We start from the raw sequence: 24,967 nt of genomic DNA, 5'->3' as shown, positions 1-24,967 counted from the left end.
CTGAAATAGTTTAGTTAGATTTAATTAGGACACGTCTAATGCCAGAATCAGCCATGCAATGCGGAGTATCTACTGCATTGTCAGATAGTAGATCAAAGATGGGGCACACAGTGTAGAGGAAGAAGGGTGCTCGATGAAAAGAGAAAATTAATTGTGTTGGGCACACATGATGAGGCATTGTCCCTGGACAAAGGACACAAAAGCAATGTAGGCCTAAAGGAATGAAGGCGAGAAGCAAGGGCTGAATGCTCTGATTGAAATTCCTGCAATATGGATAATAAATCCCTGGCTGTGGTGGGAATCTTTCACTGGTTTGAGATAGAGACAACTGTGGTTGGGTTAGGAGTGCAGAAGGATATGACTGTGGCTAGTTTGCTCACCACACCTGCAGGTGGGAGGAGTACCTGTGGCTGTATTAGCACTCGTGCCTTGCTTTCCTTCCCAAAGTCAGGTGTCTGCTTACTATATAAGTACAGGTGCTTGCCTCGGAGCAGCAAATGGCAGTATGTTCTTTGGAGAAGTGTAGCTAACAGAACTTTTTAAAAGATTCAACCTAAAGGTAAGCCCTTTCCTTGATGCACCTGAGCTTTTCTTCTACCTATTTTCCTTCTGTGATGTATTATAAACAGAAAGTCTGAGGATGTGATTCTTCCTTGTGTCTCATCTAAGACTTCTTGGTGTCAGGGGGATTGGCTGTAGTCAGGGCAGGAAGAGCACAGAGGTTATTTTTTCTGCAATAGGTGCCTCTTCAGTGGACTTCTATGGTCTGAGGTTACTCTGGATAAAGGGAGCACCAGGAATGACAAGCTTGCTTGCCTGTCCTCCTTGGCCAGTCTTAGCTTCTTTCTGGGTGTGCTATTCTACTTACTCTTTGATGAACTGAATAGCAAAAGACATTTTTGCTCATTCATCATATAACTCAGGCTGTAAGGAACCTCAGGAAGTCTCTACTCCAATTTTCTGCTGAAATCAGGGTCAGCTATGGGTTCAGACCCTCTCTCTGTGGGCTTTTTTTCAGCCCAGCTTTTTACTCATCTATATTGAAAAGAGCACCCAGAGCCTGTAAAAGCTTTTGAATTGTCAGCACTAGGGTCAGCAGGAGCTTTCAGGAAGAGATCATATTCAGGGAGGGAAGAGATCTGAGAGTACATGCAAAGACCATTTCCATGAAGACTTCTGACCATGGAGATACTCAGAGGAAGCTGTGGCAAACACTCTGACAGGAGAGTGCCAAGCAGAGTGTGACAGAGGTGAGGACGAACTTATCAAAAGCATCCTTGGGCTGTCATGGGCAGTCTTATTCCTAGGCATAAATGGCTTCCTCTGGGGACTTGTGGAATATGCTTTGCCAGGGGGAAAGTGCTGATGTTTATAGTGCAATGGGTTTAGCTTGTCCTGCTTCTTCACATGGCAGATGACTCTTTGGGGAGACAGTGCCTCAGGTCAATGATTTAATTATGTCTGGTTTGGAGACCTTTTACCACACCTGAGATAAGGTTTGAAGGATGGCTTTTGGAAGAATCATCCATTGGGCAGCAATAATCACCAATTACTAAGATAAGATTATTTTAGAAAATAATCACCTTACTTAGTTGTTTCCCTCTTATCCCTTCTTGCCACCAAAAGCTCAGTTTAAAAAATCTTTGCTTTCAGGAGCAGTGCCACTGATAATCAGAAACCTCTCATTGTAAGCACATTTAAGAAAGAGTTTGAGGACCAATTATATAAATGTTTCCCTTTTGTAAAACAGCTTGGGACTTGTAAACATACTCAGTCCACATCTCTCTAAATAATTCATTGTGATGAATTATTTAGTTTTGTAAGCTGTGTTTTATGTAAGGAAATGCTTTTATTAATGCAGAAATTTTAGATATTTTCCAAAGGGGTAGCTGTCATTTTGCTCCTTTGCTTCCATCTGCGTTACAATTGATTTTTGTTATGAATGTGTTCTTCAGGAGTGGCTGATGCCAGGTCTACAGCATGTCAAGGTGACTTCCTCAGCAGTGACAATAATAAGATCTTTTAGCAAAATAAGGTTTAGCAGAAGTCAAGGAGTCCACTTCCTATTGGAGATGTGAAGAGGGCAAATTTTAGAATGATTGCTCATTTTCCATAAAAAAATCAAGGATGACGACTTTAGTTCATGGGAGAGGAGAAAAGGGGAATGCTGTTACTGCCTGAGTCTTTTGCACAATGCTCTTTCAGTTTTGAGTCTTAACTGTGAGATTAACTCAAATTTTATTGTTTTTTTTTTTTTATATTATGATAATTCTCTTGCACTTTCTTTTCTCTCCCCTTCTTTTTCTCCCTAAAACAGATGATTTTGAAGACAGCATGAATGAAACAAAATGTTGGCATGTCCTAGCTGGATTTGCTGACAAGATAAACATTAAGTTAAATGTGAGACATATGCCTTAGTGTGTGACTGTAATTTTATAGGTTCTTTTATATGTTATGGTTGGCAGCAGAATCCCTGTAGCCTATTCTGGCTAGAAAGAACAGTATTTCTTAGTCTTAAGACAGACACACAATCTAAAATCAGCATATACCACTAGCTATAGTGTGAGTGGTGGAGTGAATCTTGGTTACAAGCAGTTTCCATTATGTTACATTTTATAAATGGAGGTCATTATTCAGACATGGTTCATTTGTGATAATAATGATGGTCTCATTATCAGTGGTCCTCTTTTCTGCCTTCATCCCACACTTGGTGTTGAACGACCTGGAGGCATTGCAGCTCCATGCACTTTCACTGTGGTGGACTTGCTTTGGGCAAGAATACCTAGTGCAGTGGTTGCGTAGGTGGAAAATGAGGTGTATATTGACTCCAAGTCATTCTGTGAGACGTTAGTTTGTGCAGCCAAGACCACTGGAGTGGGAATGAATGACATGGTTCTTCCCACCCCCTCATGTTTGAGGACCAGTCATACCATCTGGGAACATTTTGAACTGCTGTGAAGTCAGCTCTCCCACCTTACTGAGAAGCTTGTACAGAGTCTCATCTTCCCCTTACCTTCTTATGTAAAGATCTCCATGTAGAAATGCTATTGCTAGCCCATGTATGGGAAGATGGAGACCCATGTGTGTTTACTTTTTATACAAGATCCTAGTCATGGGTGGAATTTAATTTGTTTTGCGTCGGTTATCTGTGATGGGGTCAACTTCATCTAAAGTAGATTCCAGCCTTCTCTTTTTGGACAGGGCAGAGGAGCAGCTATTTTTAAGGCATTAAACATAAGCTTTTAAGTGCCTACTTTAGCAGAGAAAGATCACACACAAGCTTTTTCTCCACTGTCTAAAAGAGAACCCGAACAAATTGCTGAGGAAGACTTCTTTACACTGTAGATGTCTGTCACTTTGCGAGGTATATCCACTCTTATTTACTGTCAAGATATGGCATAGACTATGGACATCCTGAGCCTTATCCCTCTTCTCCAGGTGCCCTTTCCACTTGTTTGTAGGTTTCCTGCAATGTGGGGCATAATGATTTTTGTTTTGCAGGAGGCGGTCACTTTTGTCATTCACATTTCCAGAATGTTCTGGTTGTTGGCTTCACAAGATCACCTTTCTCAGTATGATTTTCCCACTTTGGACTTAGGGCTGGTAGCTGCACTACCACAAGTGAAAGAATGGTGAAGCAGCTGTTAGCACTGCTTCACCTTAAATATACCAAAGGATTTTAATGGTAAGACGTAGTTAGGGAATGAAGGGTGTATTTGGAAAAAATGTAGCATATTTGGGGAAATGCATTTGAGCTTTGAGGTTGCAAAGGCCCATGACTCATCTTGGATAGTAGACACACTGTAACTGCTTTAGCATGATGTCCACCTACAAGAGGACATCACTGGGATCTGCTCCTTTTTGCTAGGGTCGTTTTCGCCCTAGCAGAGCACCATCCTGTCTCAGCCATCCTTTCCTGAGAGAGCTTGTTCAGATGCAGCTTAGGCACACCTCTGCAGTGGTTCAAATACGCAGTACCCTTTGTTTGGAGGAGTAATTTAGTTCTTTGTGTGGGTGCTTTTATGGGAACACACAGCTTCTCTAAAAGAAATACGTATGCCTCTGGTAGTTGCGGATGTAATGGTGTACGTTAAGGAAAAAAAAAAAAAAAGAAAAGAAAAGACAACATTTTGGTGGAGGAAATTTCCAATATTCACCAGTTCTTTGCAAACAACATTATTAATTGTGAGCATTGCATTTGTATCTTAACGACCTTTTCTGTTCAGGGAGAGAAGGCTAGTTGGAATTCGATCCTCAAAGGGGTGAAGTATATCTGGTAGTAAGCACATCAACAGCTTTTTGAAGAGAATTGCACCATAAAGACCTATATCTACAACTGCTATTAGAACCACAGTAAGCTATGCAGGCTCTTGAGGGGGACAGTGAGCCAATAAGGCCTGACTGAGCATTGCTGCCTTCTTCATGACTCTCACCCAGGCTGCCCTTTGTCATTCTGGAGTCTAAACTTCTCATGTGCTTGTAGATTTTTTTCAGAGAATAATAGAATATCCCAAGTTGAAAGGGACCACAAGGATCATCAAGCCCAGTTCCTGGCTCCACACAGAACCACACAAAAATCAGACCATGTGTCTGAGAGCATTGTACAAATGCTGCTTCAAACTCTGGCAGGTTCGGTGCCATGACCACTGCCCTCTGGAGCCTGTCCCAGTGCCTGACCACCTCTGGGTGCAGAACCTTTCCCTAACCCCCAGCCTGACCCTCCCCTGTCCCAGCTCCATGCTGTTCCCTCGGGTCCTGTCGCTGTCCCCAGAGAGCAGAGCTCAGCGCCTGCCCCTCCGCTCCCCTCGTGAGGGAGCGGCAGGCTGCCATGAGGCCTCCCCTCAGCCTGCTATACTCTGGTCTGAACAAACCAAGGAACCTCAGCCGCTCCTCATACCCTCCAGACCCTTCACCATCTTTGTAGCCCTCCTCTGGACACTCTCTAATAGATTTTTGTCCTTCTTATATTGTAGTGCCCAAAGCTGCACAGAGTGTTCAAGGTGAGGCTGCACCAGTGCAGAGCAGAGCAGGACAATCCTTTCTCTTGGCCAGCTAGCAACACCGTGCTTCACAGAATCACAGAATCACAGAATCACAGAATTTTCTAGGTTGGAAGAGACCTCAAGGTCATCGAGTCCAACCTCCAACCTAACGCTAACAGCCCTCCACTAAACCATATCCCTAAGCTGTACATCTAAGCGTCTTTTGAAGACTTCCAGGGATGGTGACTCCACCACTTCCCTGGGCAGCCTGTTCCAATGCCTCACAACCCTTTCTGTAAAGAAGTTCTTCCTAACATCTAACCTAAAACTCCCCTGGCTCAACTTAAGCCCATTCCCCCTCGTCCTGTCACCAGGCACGTGGGAGAACAGGCCAACCCCCACCTCTCTACAGCCTCCTTTAAGGTATCTGTAAAGAGCAATAAGGTCACCCCTGAGCCTCCTCTTCTCCAGGCTGAACAAGCCCAGCTCCCTCAGCCGCTCCTCGTAGGACTTGTTCTCCAGGCCCCTCACCAGCTTCGTCGCCCTTCTCTGCACCCGCTCAAGCACCTCCATGTCCTTCTTGTAGCGAGGGGCCCAAAACTGAACACAGTACTCGAGGTGCGGCCTCACCAGAGCTGAGTACAGGGGGAACTGCTTGGGGCACCCCAGGGTATGGTTGGCCCTTTTGGCTGCCAGGGCACACTGCTGACCCATATTCAACTTGATGTTGACCAGAACCCCCAGATTCCTCTCTGTGGGGCTGTTCCCCAGCCTCTCGTCGCCCCAGTGTGTACATACAGCCAGGGCTGCCCCTTCACAGGAGCAGAATCTGCAATTGCTATTGTTTAATTTCATGTTGATGGTGATTGCCCAGCTCTCTTTGTCTTGGCTCATTCATGGCAAGGAGAGCAGCAGTATGTCAGATGAATAACTAAAGCCTCAAGTGTGTAGAATTGAGAAAAAATTGAAAAGTCCTGAAAGCCTCAGACTGGTGTCTGTCTTCTCCTGACCCACACACACAGACTTGTCAAAATGGAAGTTGTAGATGAGGTACAGTCAAGGCGCCTATCTGGTATTGAGTTCTGTGTTTCACACACCAACAGCTCTTGTGGCATTTTCTCTTGAGCAGGAGGATGTGCCTTGATGATCTGATCTGTGGTGTCCTCACTGATTGTGGCTGGTGGTGCAAACTGAGATGATCGTAGAAATGCTGATGTGAGGGGCTATAGCTGCTGGTGGAAGCTGTGGCTCTTCTCCAGCCTGTGGGGAGACAGTCTCTTTGCATAAATACACTGATGCTAATAGGGGATCTGATGGGACAAAAACACTGATTATTATTATTTTATTATTATTATTATTTTTTATTTTTTTTTCTGGCAGAGCATGCCACATTTTGGAAATTTATTCCAGAAATTGTCACTCCTGATTAGTGTCCTCTCAGGACACTTTATGCATTGCTGACAATACATTGGAAAGACAGTGGTTGTTTACTTCTCTGTCTGCCATTGTGCAACATAACAAATGATCTTGCACAACTGTTGTTCACTTTAATTCTGTGGTTGCTCTGGTAGGTTCCGCAGATCTGACAGGTGGGTTATCAGCAGGAATCTAAACTATTCATTTAATTCTCTTCTCTTTTCCAGTCTGGGGCAATGGAACTGTTGAGAGAGAATACAAAATGCTTCCTCTTAATTTTAAGAACTTTATTTATCTTATTTTCCTTATGAATATTAAAAAAAAAAAAAAATCACAGCAAAACTACTGTGCATTGAATCAGCACTGAATATATTAAATCAATGATCTAGAAAAAAGGGATGATCAAGAAAGTAGTAAAGATAGTAGGAAATCTGAAATTACCAAACTCAGTGTGCAGAAACTTAACAAATCTATATGAAGAAAAAGAAATTCTCTGTTGATGAATACAAGGTAATGTACAATGGAAATAAATAATTTTAATATTTAATACCCTTTGTTGAGTTCTAAGTGAATTCTTACCGGTTGAAGGGGGAACCTTCAGAAACCCTTTCTTCATGTATATTCTTTGTGTGTAGTTATCTCAGGTAAAAAAAAAATATCTGTAAATAAATAGAATACTTGGTGCATAAGAACTGGAATGAGGATTATTTATGAAAATAGGAATTAATCATGTTTATTTTCCTTCAGTGAAATGTTTGTCAATTAAAATCTTTTTATTTAAATTAACATCATCCTATGGAAAGGATTGATCTTCTAAAATTTGGTTTCTGAAGAAGCTGGAAATTAAGTTTACTCTAATCCTCTTGGAAAGCTCAGGCTGTTTTATTTTGAAATGCCTTTTTTATTTCAAATTGCATTTGTTTTGGAAAAAAAAATCCATAGAGATTAAAAAAAAAAAAAAATACACCAAAAAAAAAAAACAGCCACCACAAAAAAAAACAAACAACACAAAAGAAATATGCTTATTCATTGAAACATAATTTTTCAGATCCATCAAGATATTTTATTTCTGTCAAAGATGCAGTTCTGTGGGAAATACAAGGTTTTCATTTTGAGTCTGAACACAAATAAACACACACCTACTCACACAGCCAGAGAATTACTTGCTATAGGTCCTACAGCATGCTCTCCAAAACATTTCGGTGTCTTATCAGAAGCATGGAATCCCCTAAAATAGTGCATTTTAATCAGATCGTTGTCTCTTATGGTGTCTATATCTTAAGTAGGAGGTTTCAGAAGCAGGTGACCAGAACTATTAGTGATAGGAAGACTCTTCCATGCTTTGGTATTGTGTAAAATGAATATATTATTTCAGTTGTGAATGTAGAATGATATTTTTTTATTTTTTTTGTTAAGCTCCTATGAAGTTAATTGAAAAAATTCTTCCTGCGTGTAGAAGGGTTTTCACCCCTGTTTTGAGGTCAGAGAGGCAGCTTATTTTCCAGGCCAGATGCAGAGTACATTCCAGAACTAGCTGGTGGGTACCTAAAATAATAAGTGGAGAAATGATTTACATTTTTTTCCATAATTTTTCAAAATGTAAGGAGAAGACAGCATTCTATGAAAGTAAAAGGCAACACAATGAATGTAGATTAAGAAATGTTTTTAAACCATGAATGTTGCCAAAAAGAAAAAAAGGAGGGCTTAGAAGAATTTAAAGAAGTGGAATTAAAAAAAAAAAGTAGTGTTCATTTTCATAGCCAGTGAAAACATTCACAGTTTCAGAGTGAATTTAAAATCTCTCATGTCCTGATGCAGTGGCTGAAAAAAGTAGAAAGATTCCCATCAGATTCATTTTTGCATCAAGCAATATCTGAGGGCAATTATGACAAAACCTGCCCATCGGGAAATATATTCTGTAACTTTTCATTGCAGAATTATTTTTACTTTTCATTGAATCTTCTTTCATTGGTCTTGCTGTTGCATATCTGCTTGCTGTACTTGTCTCTGGTAGTTTCAAGTCAAAAGGTGAACTCTGACATCTATTTTTTGGTTCATAAACCCCTATCTGTATGTAGAGACATTTGTAAGTTGTTTATTTTTTTAGTGCTGAAATTGTTATGCCATAGTGCACATAGCACTAGACTTTAGTACAGAGGCTTCTATCTGTATTTTGCTTTGCTTTTTAAATGTCACAGTGCATTCCTTGCTAAAAGGCATTCAGAAAGCTTGGTTTTGGTGCCACGTGCTGTCTTCTGCAGTAATGTATATATTTTAAAAACTGTTAATTAACTTTCTTAGCACTGCTTTTTTTTTTTTTTTCAGTGAAAATAAGAATTCCATTTGTTCAATGTGTAGAAAGTAAGACTATACTGAAATTAAACTTTATACTGAAAAGAGAAAGAAATATAAAGACATTGCAGAATGCTGGGCCCCAGTGTATACAGAGAAATAAGATGTTTGTGACAGCAACAGAAAACAAAGCTGAAAGCAGTTTTCTCTCTTCCACCTGCATGGTGAGCTTGTCCTATAATAAATTGGTTATTAGCAATCTCTTCTTCAGGGCTCAAAGGAAACCCATCTGCTTTACCACAGTAGATTAAAAGTAGATTTCCTCTCTGAATAGTGACAGGACCCGAGGGAACAACATGAAGCTGCATCAGGGAAGGTTCAGTTTGGATATTAGGAAAAGGTTTTTCACTGAGAGAGTGGTTGGGCACTGGAACAGGCTCCCCAGGGAAGTGGCCATGGCATGGAGCCAGTTGGAGTTCAAGAAGGGTTTGGACAATGCTCTCAGGTATATGGTCTGGTTTTTGGGTGGTCCTGTGCTGCAGACCCAGGAGTTGAACTTAGTTGTCTTTGTGGGTCTCTTCCAAAACAGGATATTCTGTGATTCTATGAAAACATTCTGTTCCCTTCTCAGGAAAAATCTCTATTATGCCCTAGTAGGATTTAATGTTTTCAATTAATGTGTAGCTGAGATTGTGAAAGGCAGCTAAAAACTGAAGTGTTCATGATGGCACATTGAAATCATGAAGGCTAAAGCCAGTTCTAAAGCAAAGCTCTGGTATTTTTTTTTTTTCTGTCTAGCTTAGAAACGTCCATTCAAGACTTGACCCCACTCTTTCCTCTTTTCTGGCATCTTCTGTAACCTCTCCTAGGTCATGTGTAGGATGGAAGCAGAGCTATGTAGATTAGCTCTCAATATAATAGACTTCTCATAGTGTTCAGGCCCATTCTTATCTCCTTGTCCACAGATAGTAGATTACCGCAGAAACAAGGGAAATAGTCTCACAGACACTTCCCTGTGAATGCATTGTGCCGTTGCTGCTTCGTGCAAACCTATCCTGGCGTTATTTGCCATAAGGAATACGGCCTGAATTCACTTGGTTTACAACACATAGTAGGATTGGCCTGCTGCTGTCCAGCTTCATGAGCTTGCTTGTTGCTTCCTGCTGACTTGCCCTCAGCTCCTTTCTCTTTGTTTCTCTTGCCCCTTCATGGGAACCTGCCAATTTTCAGTTTCATCTCACCATGAAAACAGTTTGTTTTCCCTTTTGTCCCTTTCCCCATTAGACAAGACAGAGAGCTGTGCTGATCTGTCTCCTCTGTTTTTTTTTTTTTTTTTTAGGGTAGTTTTCCCTTTCCTTCCTACCTTACCCTCAAAAGTAAATCTTATTTCGCATAGAATTGTAGAATAGCCCAGGCTGAATGGACCTCGAGAGATCATCAGGTCCAGCCTTTCATGGGAAAAGGGAGCCTACATGAGATTATCTAGCACCCTGTCCAGTTGCATCTTGAAAACCTCCAGTGATAAGGATTCTACCATGTCCTTTTGGAGGTTGTTCCATTGATTGATTATTCTTGCTGTAAAAAAAATAAAAAAATAATAAATAAAACCACTTTCTTATATCAAGACAAATCCTTTTCTGATGCAGCTTTCACACAATTTCCCCTTGTCTTCTTTATGTGACTCTTTGTGAAGATGTGAAAAGAGTCTCCATTATCTTTGTAGGCACCCTTTAAGTACTGAAATACTGTGATGAGGTCCCCCTGAGCCTTCCCTATTCCAGGATTAAAAGATCTAAGCCCTTCAGTTTTTTTCTCATGGTGCTTGCTAAACCTTGTGGCCCTCCTTTGGACCCTCTCCAGTCTGTTTCGAATTGTGGGGACCAGAACCAGGCACTACTCCAGGTGCGGCCTGACAAGCACTTCTCACACTTCCACCCCCATGTCCCCCCACCCAATTTGGGAAGGTGATATTAAAGAGGATCTGTCCTTTTGCTTCCTCGTCTCATAAGAAGCATGTAACTCCTTCCTTCCTTTGCGTTGGTTTCTGTCTTTCTGGGAAGCAAAATGCGCATGCTGCATCCTCAGAGGTTTGTTCAGCTCGGAGGATTTAACCGGTCCCTGAAAACTTAAGTCACACAGAAATCTCTTATCTTTAGCCCTTTCATCTTAGGTGGGCTTGGGATTGTTGTATTTTCTAGTAAAATAAATGGGATCATCTTTATTCTTGCTTTAATTTGCTGGCTTCCCTTTCTGTACCTGCTTTCCTTTTCCTCCCAGCCTTTAAGCAATTTTTCCTTCACCAAAACCTCATTACCTTTCCATGGGAATGGGGCTTTCCTATCACTCTCTCTTCTCCTGCAGCACTTTTACAATGTAGATCCCTATGTTAGTGAGGGCACAAGTTCTTCTATGTTCTTAGCTCCTCTCCCATCTGTCTATTGGAAGGACCCCATCCACTTCTAACCCAGGAAAAGAAAATGGCAATCTTTAAAATTATCCCTCTCTAAGCAGTTGCAACTAATTACAAAGGCTACAGCTACTGTGAGAGCAGCTAATAAACTCCTTGAACGGGTCTCTGAAGTCTGTATTAGAAGTGGATGAGTCATAGTTGCACCAGCTGATTGCAAATAAGTGGGTGGGAGGGGAATAGGCCCCGTGCTTTATTCTGGCAAGGTAAGAATAAAAGAGCTGTCAGCAGGCCCAGGAAATGAGCAGGGGTGAGTTTGGACTGACAGCTCTGCAACAGGGGGATGGAGGCAGCTGAGTCTAAAAGTAAAACCTGAGATTTTGAGTTAAATCATGCTTTGGAAGCGTCCCATCCCAGTGATGGAAGTGGGAGATCAGCAGAGGAACTGTTGGGCTGTGAAACTGTGGTTTAGCATGCTGAGTGTAAGATTTACTGTCTGTGCACTGGCCTCGCTATTTGTATGTAGCCCCTTGAACATAAGTGTTTGGAATAATAATGTGCTGTGATTTGATTCAAATCAGCAAATGTTGATTTTTTTCCAGCATTTAAGATCAGTGGGATGAAGCTATCTGTATACGTGGCCCAATACCCCCGTTACCACTGTCAGGGATTCCAGGTGTAAAATCAGATCTGAATGGGGGTCCTCGCCAAATATAGGGTGAAATTATGTCAGGGTCCATGCTTGCCCCCATGATCTTGCAGAGGCTGGAGTGTTGTATTTGATTTGCATTAAAACTTTGCATCTTTTTTTGAGGAAAACCCAGAGCAATGGAAGCTGATAAAATAATTTTGTGCATCCCACGGCAGCGAAACACCCTGCCCTTCCACATATTGCTGCTCAGCCTTACTGTGGTTTGTGTGTTATAGCACTAGATCAGAAGAGATTTGTCAGCTGTGTAAAACTAAGCCTTGGCCTGTGGTTATCTCCTGAGACTTAAGGAGAAACACCATCTGTATGGAGAAGATCTTCTGCAAGCACTGCCCCCCTGACGGATGAAGCTTCTTGTGGATCCCATCAGTTTGCAGAGTTTCACTGAGAGTGGCTGTTTCTGTGATTGGTGTTTTTGAATGATAAATGCAGCCAGCAGGATTTACAGGATTAGTGTTTACAGATGATAATATTTGAGAATACCATGGAGGGTGGGGCACAGGTCTGTGAAGACACAGGTCTTGTGCTTTGTTGTTGAATGTGTTCTTATAAATTAGTTCTGCTCATCTTGTAAAATTCACCCAGCCTAGACTACGTAGTGTTTCCTGCTATATCCAAGGGGATAACACATTTACCATCTTTGACACATCTTGCTTGTTGTTTTTTTTTTTGAGCCATTATTTGGTCTTTTGAGTTGTGCATATCAGCTTGCTGCTTTCAGCACGTCACAGGATATATAAAGCGGGATACAGTCTTGCAGGTGGATGCACAGTGGTGGATGAAGAGCCAAGAATTAGGTTTAGCATAGAGCCAACAATGCATTTCATACTAGGAAAATAAGCTATTTTCATGCCTTGGGGATGAAGACAGTGTGAGAATGTGGTCTTCTTGCAGCATAGAAAAGCAGCCCACACTGGCTGATCTGGAAAAAAAATAATTGTACGGTAAGTTAAAACAATTCAGCCAGACACATCATCAATAACTGATTATTTGCAGCTAAAATTAGACCTGGAATTGGCATTTTGTATCTTAATTAAAACAAAGCTATCTTTATCAATAAACTATGACAACTTTGAGCAGACATTTCCTAGTGAATGTTAATCCTTCAGTCTCTTTTGATTAGTAGATGGGATTACATTAAAATCGATCCTCCTCCCGAGGTCCATTTGTGCGCTCTCTCTCTGTATTGAATTACATAGCTGGCCTCATGCCAGGCACAGGTCTCCCATCGGGACAATGAAATCACAGCCGCAGTGATGCTCATTTGTGTTTTACAGTATGCTATTTATTTATTACAATGGGCTCAGGAGACTTAGCGCCTTGGTGAGATATTATCTTAGGCTTCAGATCTCTGTCAAACCTTATTACTCTCATTTTAGTTCAGTTTGCACATAACTGGCTTTTGAAGATAGGAGGGGAAAAAGTAAGGAAGGAAAACAAAGTCATATTTAAAATCTAGGGCTAATTAGATTTCCCTAGGTGTACAGGCTGATTTGAGAAATTGCTAAGTTTCAGGCTGGGACAAAACATCACTGGAGGAGCTCAGAGGAATGGATCACCTTGGAAGGTTGTAGATCTTTTTAAAAAAGATGGTCCCCTCTTATTAATGTTTGAACTTTGGACAGCCACACCCTGAAAGAAGCTGTCCCTAAACTGCTGAATTGTTATAACTGTACTTTTAGGGTCCCTGTGAAGCTGGTGGGAATCAGTGACATGGTCCTCACTGAGCAGAGAACTCCAGTGTCTTTGTTTTCTGTTTCAAAGTTGTTTCTTCGAAATTGAGAGTAATTAAACCTATGAATAATTCTTCTTAGGGAAATTGAGAAAAAAAAAAAAAAAAGAAAAAACTGCATAAAAAGTAACTGAGAAGAGCTGTTGACAGTCTGGTAAGTGTAAGAGCTGGACAGCTTTCCATTTAACTCCCTCCCACCTTTTCCATCTGTAGCTCTTGTCATCAGTCAGCAAGCCAGCCAGGAGACGGTGATAGCTAAATGGTGTGCATTCCCTTAACGTTTGAGATTACATCTTTCCTTTCCTCTCTGACATCCTTTAATAGCCAGCTGCTTTTATAAAGTGTTCTGTTCCTTGACTTGTGCAGTTGTGATCTGGAAGCTATCTTCCAACACCTGACTGGTTCAGTGGCACTTGGAGTTATAGAAGCATCTTGTGAGGGTGTGAACTAATCTCTTAACTGCACCTCTAAGCTTAATTCTGAGCCTGCCAAGGCTGAAATGTGAAGTGGAAACATATATATAATTTAGACAGGAAATATAAAACATTATGGGATTCCTTACACTGTTGTAAACAATACTCTGTATCACTTTGCTTATGTGATTTGGCATTTCTAACAAAAGTAATGCTCTGTGATAATGCTAAGAAGGATGCTGTGCCAGCAGCATGGAAGTAATGTGGGATGGTAGTGACTGATGTTCCTTGAAACAAGGAATACGAGAGGTTCAGGGTAGCAGACCAATTATGTAGCTTGTTTACTTTTCAAGGAGGGTCACATTCCTATGATTGCTGTCAAATGGAGAAGTCTGTTTCGTTTTGTCTTGGATCTGATTATTCTTAGATTACAGGTTGATCTTTGAATATCTGGGGGATATGATAGCAGTCGCAGAAGAAGAAAGATAGACATAATACCTTGTTGTACTTTGTAGTAGTGATTCTCTGGTGAAGATTCACACTGGATGCATGTTCCATTTGATTTATTTGTTTATATGGTATCTATGCACAGTGTTGAGGGTATTCATCTTTGACCATGTTTCAGCCAATATCTCATCTGTAACCTAGCTTGTGCAAATACACTAAATTCTATACAACACTGCGTGTTTCCTGAAACTACACCAACTCCACAAAAGTCTGGGAGTTTGTATTTCTTTTTTCTTTTTCTTTTTTTTTTTTTCTTTTTTTTTTTTTTTTTTTTAACAGTGATCTTTTAACTCAGGAGAAAGCAGCCTTAATTAGACTGGTTAAGACACAGAAATGTTAATGAGGTTTGCCAAGTGGAGTTGATGATGATAACTGTCTTGGAAAGACAACATGAACATGAACATATGTATCTTTAAAACAGCTAGTGTCTTCTGTAGTGTGCTGAGGCAAGAAACTTCCCATGTGAAACTGAAAAATAAATAGAATACCTTCAGTAGTAAAAAACTAATTAAAAAAAAAACAAAACAAAACATACTTCAGATCTTCAGATGTCTTTACAAAGCTGTGGGAAACATGCATTACCTTGTTTCTTGGTTCTTTTAGGGCATCTACAGTGTAAAAAAAAAAGTTGTCTTTACACTGTTTTTGCTTGCAGAATCAGGGTCTTTGCACTCCGTGTCTCCAAAGACCTTGTGGTGTATGTCTGAGTTGTGCTTATTTGGGATGCTGCCTCATCTGACTTTTTCAGGATACTCCATTTTGTCATATGATAGCTGACAAATAAAAAAACAACAAAAAAGGATGAGGAATAGTGAAATTTCCTTTTGTATTTCAGAGTTTCTTCAGTCTCGTGTGGCCAAATCTCTTCATGCAAAGGATCGTTTTGTTTCATTTCATTTTCCTAGATGTTAGTGGCTGTCTCACAACACAAAGAAAGCTTTCAGTAAGCAAGCCAGTTCTATTTTTATGCCTACCTTGCTGTGTGGAAGCTGGAAGTTGCTTCTTACTGCAGCAAGCTCCCTACTGTTGCGATGAGCCTCGAAGAGTCTTGGGCTTTCACGTACATACCTGAGCTTCGTGGCAGCATTCCACATGCCTGTGTTACCTGAAGTCAACTGTTTTTTATAATGAAAAATGCTGTTCTTCAGCCCACTGATTTATTTGGGGGACTGGGGAGAGACCGCAGATCTTTCTGACTGCCACAAAATCTAATAAACGAGTAGATCTGTGCATGTTTTTGAAAGCCAACTGAACTGTTGCTTAAATTTGTTTGATTTTACTAGAAATGGAAGGAAGCGTATTTTGGGAGCAATCAATCCAGTGGTGCCAACTCAGTGTTTGACAGAAAGCATGAAGAAATACCACAAAACAAAACACAGTGATTTGGAGCGCATTGCAGATAGCAAAGTCTAATTCCCTGTGGATTTGCTTGCTCAGGTTCAGGCACAATTTTTGCACGCTATTAACCTGGACACCCTCTACTCTGGATGTTGTGTCTCCAAAGTCAGGCTTGACTGTGACCGGACTTGAATTGCCATGTCTCCAGGTTGACCTCAGTATCACGTTTTGTCTGGAAAAACAGAATTTAATTTCTTAGGTGTTGCAAACAAATCTGTTTGGTGCTTTTTCATTATTAGAAAGATGATTTTACTTGATTCCTTGTCTGTTGAGACAGCATTTTACTTGAGCTTTCTGGTCTGACACACAGAAAAGAAGCATTTGTTTGGGCTTTGTCAACCCAGTAGACCACTACAGATAATTCCCTTGTACCTTTTGTACAGTTTCTGAGCTACAGTAACACCGTTCTTCCTCTACTGGTGATTTGAGTTGTTAATGACTCGGGGGTGAGCCAGACTGATCAATGCTGAAATCAACCCTTCCTGCAGGTCACTGTACTCCACTGATCAATGCAGAGCGAGGTGGCAGCACTTTGTGGCCAATTAATTGTCAGAGTGACTTTAATGATATTGGTGAATATGAGACAAAGTAAGGAGTTCAGGGCCAGCTTAGAAACAAGAATTAAGTTTGATTTGAAATATAAGTGCACTCACTGACAACTATCCACATAGGGAAAATTTAAGGAGTTTCAACTGGTTCTAGTGTTTTAAATTATTGAAACCTATCCCCAGGCATGGAAGCAGAGAAACTTTTTCTCCATATCTGCTTCCCCCCTGCAGTAATGCTGAGGCACCTGAGATGGACGTGTTCAATGATTCCAGTCAGTCACTGGGGGCAGGTGAGGTGGCTTCTTCAGAAGTCTGCTTACCTAAAACGATCTGCTGGTGCCTAAATGAGACAAACACCACCATGAAAGTTAGTGTTTCAAGACAGGCATTCTCTGAAGTCAGGTCAAGAAATTTATTGGCTTGAATAAGACCAGGATTTCACCTGCTAGTTTTTCAGAATTAAGTGTTCAGAGGCTTATTGTTGGACAATCAATAGCTGCTGCAAGAAGAGTTAGCACAGACGGAGGGTGAATAGCTCTGTAGCCATTTCAAATGTGACTCTTTTTTTTTTTTCTTTCTTTCTTTTCTTTTTTTTTTTTCCCCAGTTTGTGTGCATCTAGCAATTCTTTAATTATAGTACCCAGCACTTACAGCTATTTACCTCTTCAAAGCACTGCAGAATTATTAACAAATTAATTACTGCTTCATTTCCCTGTGAAATAATACCCTGATAGTTGTCTGATTATTGGACTGTCATCCAGTGAATGAGAATAACCCTATTGGTTATAATACTAGGTCACCTATGGTAGAAAGTTCAAATATATTTTTTTTTGGCCAAGAGGGACAGCTGAGACCACACATTCTGATGATCAATGTTTATTTGATGATGTAATAAAAATCCGGTAATGTGGCAGATAACTTGGGGAGAACAGGAAGAGTGAAGGGATGTTTCTTCAGTCAGTGGAGCAGTCATGTGAGCTTCTTCTGTTTCTATGAGAATTCACTCTGGTAGGAGTGGTTTAACAGGCAGAGAACTGTCATCTCTGCAAGCTCCTTCAGAGAAATGGGAATGCAAATGCTGTGGTTGAAAGGAATAATGTCTGAAATGTTGCAATTAGAGGAAGGTTTAGGTGTACAGAAAGTCCAAACTATCTTTTTGGAAAAGGGGAGCTTCCATTTCATTAGTATTCTTACTTTGCCTTCTGCAAATTTAAGTAGTTCCTTCTAAGAAAATATGATCTAACGTGAGGATTAATTAGACTGTTAACCACATTTATCTCCTTTACACAAGAGATCATTCCCTGATGAGGGGGGGAAAAGGGATGTTTTATAACGAGTAATGAAAATATGGCAATTTAGGGAATTAACATAGTGTAGTGGCTGACGCAAATGTTTTTCTATTTATAAGACTAAATATGTTAGGCTGTCAGAGCCTCGAGAGCTAAATGCTGGGAATGATGGACCCCTATTGCCAAGGCTGTACAAACAAGCAAGAGGAAGAGTTGCTTGCTGAGGGCTAAAGGGATCTAAGTGACATGGGAATTGTTCAGTGCCTCATAAAGCTCCAGTTTCTGTGCCCCGCTGCCTCCCTTATGAAGTCTACAAGTTGAAGCTATATAAACGCATTTATCAGATTTAGGAATCTTTAGGATTTCCACTTGATAACTTTGAATAGACTTTTGTGTGTGTGTGCATGTTAGATTTAGTGCATTTAGCACTTCTGAGTGGTGTCAGTGGATACTTAGGTTATTGGCATGAAAAGGCAGCTTCTCTCTCTAACAGCTTTCTTGTACTTCCTACCTGTGTTGTCTAATGTGCACCATGCTGGTTTGGGTTAATAAAATGGTGGGATTAGAAATCAGCGGTTGCCTTGTGAGGGATGCAACCACACATCTCTTGTAAGAATTAGGCTTCTTGTCCAATTGGCCTCCAAAGCACTGGGAAAAAGCAGTAAATTCCTGCTCAGAAAGTGTCCTCCCTTTGTTTCAGACAGTCACAAGTGTGTTGTGTGAACCACAGAGCTGAGCTACAAATGTTCCTAAAGCATGTGGATTGGGGTGGTGCCCTGTCAATTTGATGCTGTGGACGCAATTGAGATTATGGGTTCTTCTGTAAACTCTTTCTCCCCTTAGTCATTCTTTTGTTCACTATTCTTACTGCTTTATGGATTTGTTCTCCTTCTTTGGAACTTTTTTTTTTTTTAATTATTATTTTTAAAGCAGGTTATACATCTGTTTTTCTGATAGTGTATTTCTGTTCTCCAGCTTTTAGCTGAAGTTTCTGCTAGAGACACTGAGTCAGTGATTTGGCCATTAGATTGCTCTTGCCAGATTTGTTCCTTGCCATTAAAATAAGACTGACAGCATGTCTCTGTGTTTTTCATTTAAAAGAATGGGTCTTCCTAGCTAACAGAACCCTAAGCAAAAAGGATGGTTTTCCTGTGAACAGTGTTTATGCATATGAAATTATTTCATTCCAAATATGTAATTAAGATCTTGTTTTGTAAGGCCAGGAATAATGTCACCATTTTTTTAGTTTATTCTAGCACTTTAAAATTTAGCATGTAGATTTTTTTTTTTTTTCCAAAAAAGATTAATGCAGAGTTGTAGACTAAATAGTTCAGTACATCCTCTTTATATAACCTTTTTGCTGGGCTGGATTCCAGATTTTCTTGATTTCATATGTTTTATATCTCCTCAAGAGAGATTAATTCTATGTTAATTACCATATTAGGGTCAGCAAAGTTAACAAATATGGTTTGTGATTTACATAACTTTAACAGCACTTTACCTGCTAGCTTTTTTAAGTAGAATGTTTGACTACATTCAGGAAATATTATTTTTTTAAGAACCTTTTAAAAATTTTTTTCTCTTCCCCCCCCAAAAACAAACAAACAAACAAACAAACAAAAAAAAAAACTAAAATAATGAGAGACTGAGAAGCAGTCTACTCTACTCACTGGCTGCATTTCTGATTTTCCTATTTTAGAATACATTAGAAACTCCCCAGGCTCCACTACTGACTGCAATGGGAGATTATCTAGGTGTTCATGTAGACACCTCCACTCAGATGTCTGAATATGGAGCTGATCCCATATAAAGAGGTTCTCTAAATATTCTCTGTCATTGCATGGTTACATGTTCCTGATAGTCAGCTCTTGCTCTTTGTTTCAGTGTTGCTGTTGAGTGTGTTTTCCATGTTGACTTTGAACACCATTTCACAAGTAGTCAATATAAAGATTATATTTAATGCCAATACCATGGCATTACCAATAGTTACACCATGAGTATTTGTACCATGTTTCCCTATGTCCCATTGTGTTGCTGTTTTTCAGCAATGGTAGCAATCTGTATTACCTGTGATTTTCTTAATTTGATCTAAAGTCCAGCAACAATTCTAATCTTTAAAATATTCTTCCACTGTTTTATTTAGAATTTGTTTTTGTAAAATTTCTTAGTCTTTGGATATACTGTCAGACAAGCTATTTAAAAGCTAAAATTGTAGTAGATTGTGAAGATTCCAGTGTAGATCTGCCTCTGAAATGATAAACTCTGACCAGGTCACAGTTGCTTCCATGAACTGTCATGCTGTGTGCAATGTTTGGTATATATTTCTTCTAGTATATAATTGTTTTAGTATATATTCATATATTATATTTCATTGAAGCATTAAAGATTTTGAAAGACTCTCATTGTCTGCCTGTAACCAGTGGTATGCATGACAGCTTCAGAAGCGTTTAAAGAAAAGTCAGGTCTAGGAAAATAAAAAATTTAAAATCATGAGACTGCAGTGGGGGAGAAAAGCAGGTTGTAGTTATGTGTTGCCCAAGTACTTCAGCCAGTTTCCCACACTGTCAATTCCAAAGCTATCTTGTTAAGTATTGGTTAAAGGAAACGCTTATGGGATGAAGTGAGAATGGATGGTGAGCACTCGTGGAATGCTGTTCAGTACCAGAAAGCTGGAGCACAAAAGGCCTGGTGTGATGGAAGAAGAAGAAAGTACTGGGAATAACATAAGAAAAATACTTTCTGAAGTACTTTCCTGGGATTCATAGCTCTCATGCCTGTGCATTTCATTGTAGCCTTTGAGCCAAGTGAGTGCTATTTGTTCTTTTTTTTTTTTTTTTTTTTTTCATAAAGGGAGTAGAAACATAAAGAAGCTAAATGACTCATCCAAAGTCAGCTAGAAAATGTGTAACAACATAGAAAAAAAATCAGATTTCTTTTATCACAGGGTTGCACAGTGTTCTTTCAATCATTCTTCCCCTTTGAGATGTGAGCAGAGTGCAAGGCTATATTGTGTTGAATAAATATCTATGCAAGAGCAGGGATGTGATAGGAAGTTTTGGAAATGATACAGTGGCTGCAGGAAGCACAAATTTGAAAAACAGATCAGGTTTGCTGTGGGTCTAGCCAAGAAACAAATGGTAGAGAAATCCAAGTAGTAGGTAGCTTAGGTCTAACTTCAACACGCTATTTGGAGCTAATAAAAATGATGGTTAGAGTGACGTTTTGTCTCTTGACCAGTTATACTAGCTGAAGTGACTAAGAGGAAAAGAGGCAAAGTTCATAGGCAGAGGAAATTTTTTTTTTTTTTAAGGTTTCATAAAAGTTCCCAGTCTTTATGTAGTTTCCTTTGATTGGAAATTAGCTACTGAATTCCTTCTGAGTTCTTACTGGCATCCATGAGTGACAGCAGTTACTCTTCGCTCTATATGAAAATCCACAGGAGACTGGCAGGTGATGGACAGATTTTAATTTCATTTCTTCTCAGCTGAGTTATGAAAATGTGATATTTCTCTGCATAAACCTCAGAAATTCCAACTCATACAGAATACTGAAACACGTCCCTTCAGAGATCAGGCAACCAACCCCAAGGAGATATATTTTATCTACTGTCCAAGAATAGCTGAAACATTTCAGCCTTCAATAGCATCAAACAACTACATGACACCTCAGAGATCATCTAATGATGATGAAGAATGTGGTTTGTTAGACAGCTCTTCTGATCCATTTGAAATGTATGAGATAAAAGCTCTTATGCATATAAGAGTGGAATTTTTCAGTGGAAAACCACAAAGTGACATTCCAGAAGCAGCAAAAGACTGTCATGTCTCACTATTCTGTCCATAAGAAATATTTTTTTAAAATATTTTTTTTTCTCTAATGCAGTCAGTGAAATGAATAGCTAGAAACAAAACTAAGCTGGAAAGGTTAAAAATTTTTAAAATTCCAAACCTGTAAAACCCCTCTGTGAATCTGTAATGGAAATCACATTTTTTTTGAGGTTTCTGCTGTATTTGAACCATTCTTGGAAGAGAAAACCAAGGAATCCAGTTCTGATGGGGCTTGCTGCATAAGTCCAGGCTATAGCAGAAATGCACCTTGATGTCTGACTGGTTTTGCTTTTGTAACTTGTTTCAATGCTGTTGATCTTTGTCAGCATCATTAAACTTGAGGGTGCCCTTTTTGGGTTTGGATTTGAGCCGGCAATTTAAAAGGGTGCTCCTTCAGCAGCAAATGCTAACACTTGATGAAGTGAGAGATGAGACAACAGCACAGTGACTGGCTGCAATTTGAAGCATTTTCAGTACAAATGATAAAAACACTTAAAACCACAGGGTCTGCTTTTCAGTGTTGACATGCACTTGGCATGTTTGTACAAGTCTTCATTCACCATCTCCCTGTGCTTCAAATAAGCACTCAGGATATTTTCAGACACTCTGTGGCAGAGGATGAGCTCAGATATGGAACAAACCCCTGCTATTATCAGGACTCTTGCAGGGATTGCTAGCCACGCTCATAAACAAGAGGAGTATGTTCTCCTAGAGGTTTAGATTTAGCTATTAGATATCCTCATCATCCAAACAACAAGCCTGGAAGTTATATAAAGAACTGCCCTGTATTCGTGGTATGTAATTCAGCGGGTGTGGATAATTTAGTGCATGTGTCTGTGCGTATGCACGCACACATGTTGGTAGGCATATGTCTTCTTTCAGTCTAGAATAAACATAATTTAAACAAGCATCAGCCTCAGCCACAGGGTTTCTTTCCTTCTAGTTTCTGTGGTCTGTTGACTAAGGAAATCCTTCACTAGCAATACATCTTCATAGCTTGTTTGCAGACTTTAAGTACCTAGCTGTATTCCTGTTGTGGTTTAACCCAGATGGCATCCGAGCACCACAAAGCCATTTGTTCACTCCTCCCACAGTGGGATGGGGAAGAGAGCTGGAGAAAAAAAAAAAAAAGTGAAACTGATGGGTTGAGATAACAACAGTTTAATAGGACAGAAAAGGAAGGGAGAATAGTAATGATGATAAAAGAATATACAAAACAAGTGATGCACAATGCATTGCTCACCACCTGCTGACCAATACCCAGCTAGATCCTGAGCAGCACCAGCCCACTGCTCCAACCAACTCATTCAACTTTTTGCTGAGCATGATGTTATATGGTATGGGATGTCCTTTGGCCAGTCCGGGCCAGTTGTCCTGGTTCTGTCCCCTCTAGCTCCTGGTACACCACCAGTTTCATTGCTGGCAGGGCAGCACAAGATGCTGGCAAGTCCTTGGCTCTGTGTGAGCACTGCTCTGCAACAACTAAAACATCAGTGTGTTATCAGCATTACTCTTATTCTAAATCCAAAACACAGCACCATACCTACTAGGAGAAAATTAACTAGCTACTAGGAGAAAATTAACTCTATCCCAGCCCAAGCCAGTATAATTCCTTCACCCTGCTGAGGACTGAAAAAGAAAGTACTGTTTCTTATCGAAACATGTAGCCACCTCTTCGTAATGACAAAACCGTCTGAGCTGTTGACAGGTGGAGAGGAATGAAGACAGACTTCACAAAATGTGGCATGTAGATACCTCCCATGTGCACTTCTTGTGGCAGTAAAGTGTAATAATCCACTCACTCCACTCAGCTGGAGTTTTATATGTTGCAGAATATAAAAACTTTATATATTTTAGTGTGACGATCTCTGAGAAGGAGGGATGAGAGCTGTTTCATTGTTTTCAGCTGTTGACTGAGTATAAAAGGATTAAGAATTTAATTATGAATTTACCGAAAACTGAATTACTTTGGTACTTCAAATTCAAGACAGCTTCCTTCATCTCTCATCTTTGCTAGTTAAATGCCTAGACATATATCACCATGTTTGTACACCAGATTGACAGAGTATCTGATGTCCAGGCTAAACCTGAGCTTTCTTTACTGAAATCCACTTACTGAAGCATCAATAGTGGATTATTAGTTTTGAGGTTGCTAGATCAGATGCAGTCTATGGCTGAATATTGTTTTTTTTGTTTTGTTTTGTTTTGTTTTTTGCATACAAAATAAACTGCAAAATGGAAGGAATTTAGCTTGAAGTTTTCTAGTCTTACATAACACATCAAAACAAGAGACAAACTTCTTTAGGGTTGAGAGAGGATTTTAGCATGGGAAACGAGAGAAACAACTTTTCTCATCCTGTAAATAATTCCATTGACCTAGGTTGCTCAATGTATATGCAGGCCAACAAGGTATGGCTCCTAAAGTCAATTTTCATGTGTACTAAGGGTATAAGGAAGATATTATTTCTCATATCCTCCTGCTGCAGCTCAAGCTGGGCCAATGTTTGTGTTTCCCATAATCCACTGTCATAGGTTGCTGGTTTTGGGATTTTGAAGTGGATGACTAGCATCTATTTTCCTTCAAAAAATCATGTTCAGATGTAAGGGAAAAGTTTAAAGGACTAGAGCCAATTCCTCTAAAATCTTCAGATATGGTGTGGTACATTCATTGTGTGATAGTAGTTTGTCTAGGCTGGGCATGCAATAGTCATTTTCTTGTAGATGATTTTGAGACTGTGTACATTCTCAGATTCATACAATCACAGAATGGTTTCGATTGGAAGGGACCTTAAAGATCACCTAGTTTCACCCCGCATGCCATGGGCAGGGATACTTCCCACTAAATCAGATTGCTCCAAGCCCCATCCAGCTTGGCCTTCATATCCTGCTCAGATTTGCTTTGCTCCCATTTGACCTCTGTGATAATATTATTCAGTAGCTGACTGCAGATTATAGATCTAAATTCATGGGTGGAGAAATCATCCATATATCAGACAACACCTGCATTTTTAGTTTTCTATTATCCTTCTCCACTTTTTTAAGTAAAGATTTTTTTTGTCTTTTCTCTTTTCTAAAAAGCTATTTTTAAATAAACGCTCTCCCAATTAACTAAGCAGAAAGTTTTTATATCATAGATCATGACAATATTAAAAGAGAAGCCTTCACATATTGGTGAGCCACAAGATATTTACTCTATGTGAAAAAAAGACAAGTTCAACACTTTGTTCTGCAGTCTGCAGCTCTTATCAATTTAATGTCCAGTGATGACTGTTGATACAAAAGCAGCAGTACACTTAAAAATCCTAGGAGAAGGTTATTGCCTCTTGACCACATCACAGATGCTTTTAACTCAGTTAAATGAATAAATGCTTTACTGTACACACATGAAATTGCAGAACTTGCTTCTTAAAGCAGTATCAAAATTTGTCACATGAAGGCGCACATTAG

General features: G+C 39.9%; 1 protein-coding gene across 4 annotated transcripts in view; it reads left to right on the top strand.

Moving 5' to 3' along the window:
* FAM135B (family with sequence similarity 135 member B) overlaps window positions 1-24,967 on the top strand; it is a 285,977-nt gene that overhangs the window by 78,624 nt on the left and 182,386 nt on the right. For 2 of the 4 annotated variants that reach the window (XM_084510351.1, XM_084510348.1), the window contains exon 1: window positions 443-559. The exons of the other annotated variants lie outside the window; for them this stretch is intronic. The gene's annotated coding sequence lies outside the window, so the exon portion shown is untranslated. Of the gene's footprint in view, window positions 1-442; window positions 560-24,967 lie in introns of those variants that run through there. 4 annotated transcript variants of the gene reach the window in all.

This window comes from Aythya ferina (genome assembly GCF_964211825.1).
Source record: "Aythya ferina genome assembly, chromosome: 2".
NCBI classification, from domain to species: domain Eukaryota; kingdom Metazoa; phylum Chordata; class Aves; order Anseriformes; family Anatidae; genus Aythya; species Aythya ferina.
The sequence above is the reverse complement of the archived record's forward strand: the minus strand, read 5'-3'. Positions and strand labels throughout refer to the sequence as shown.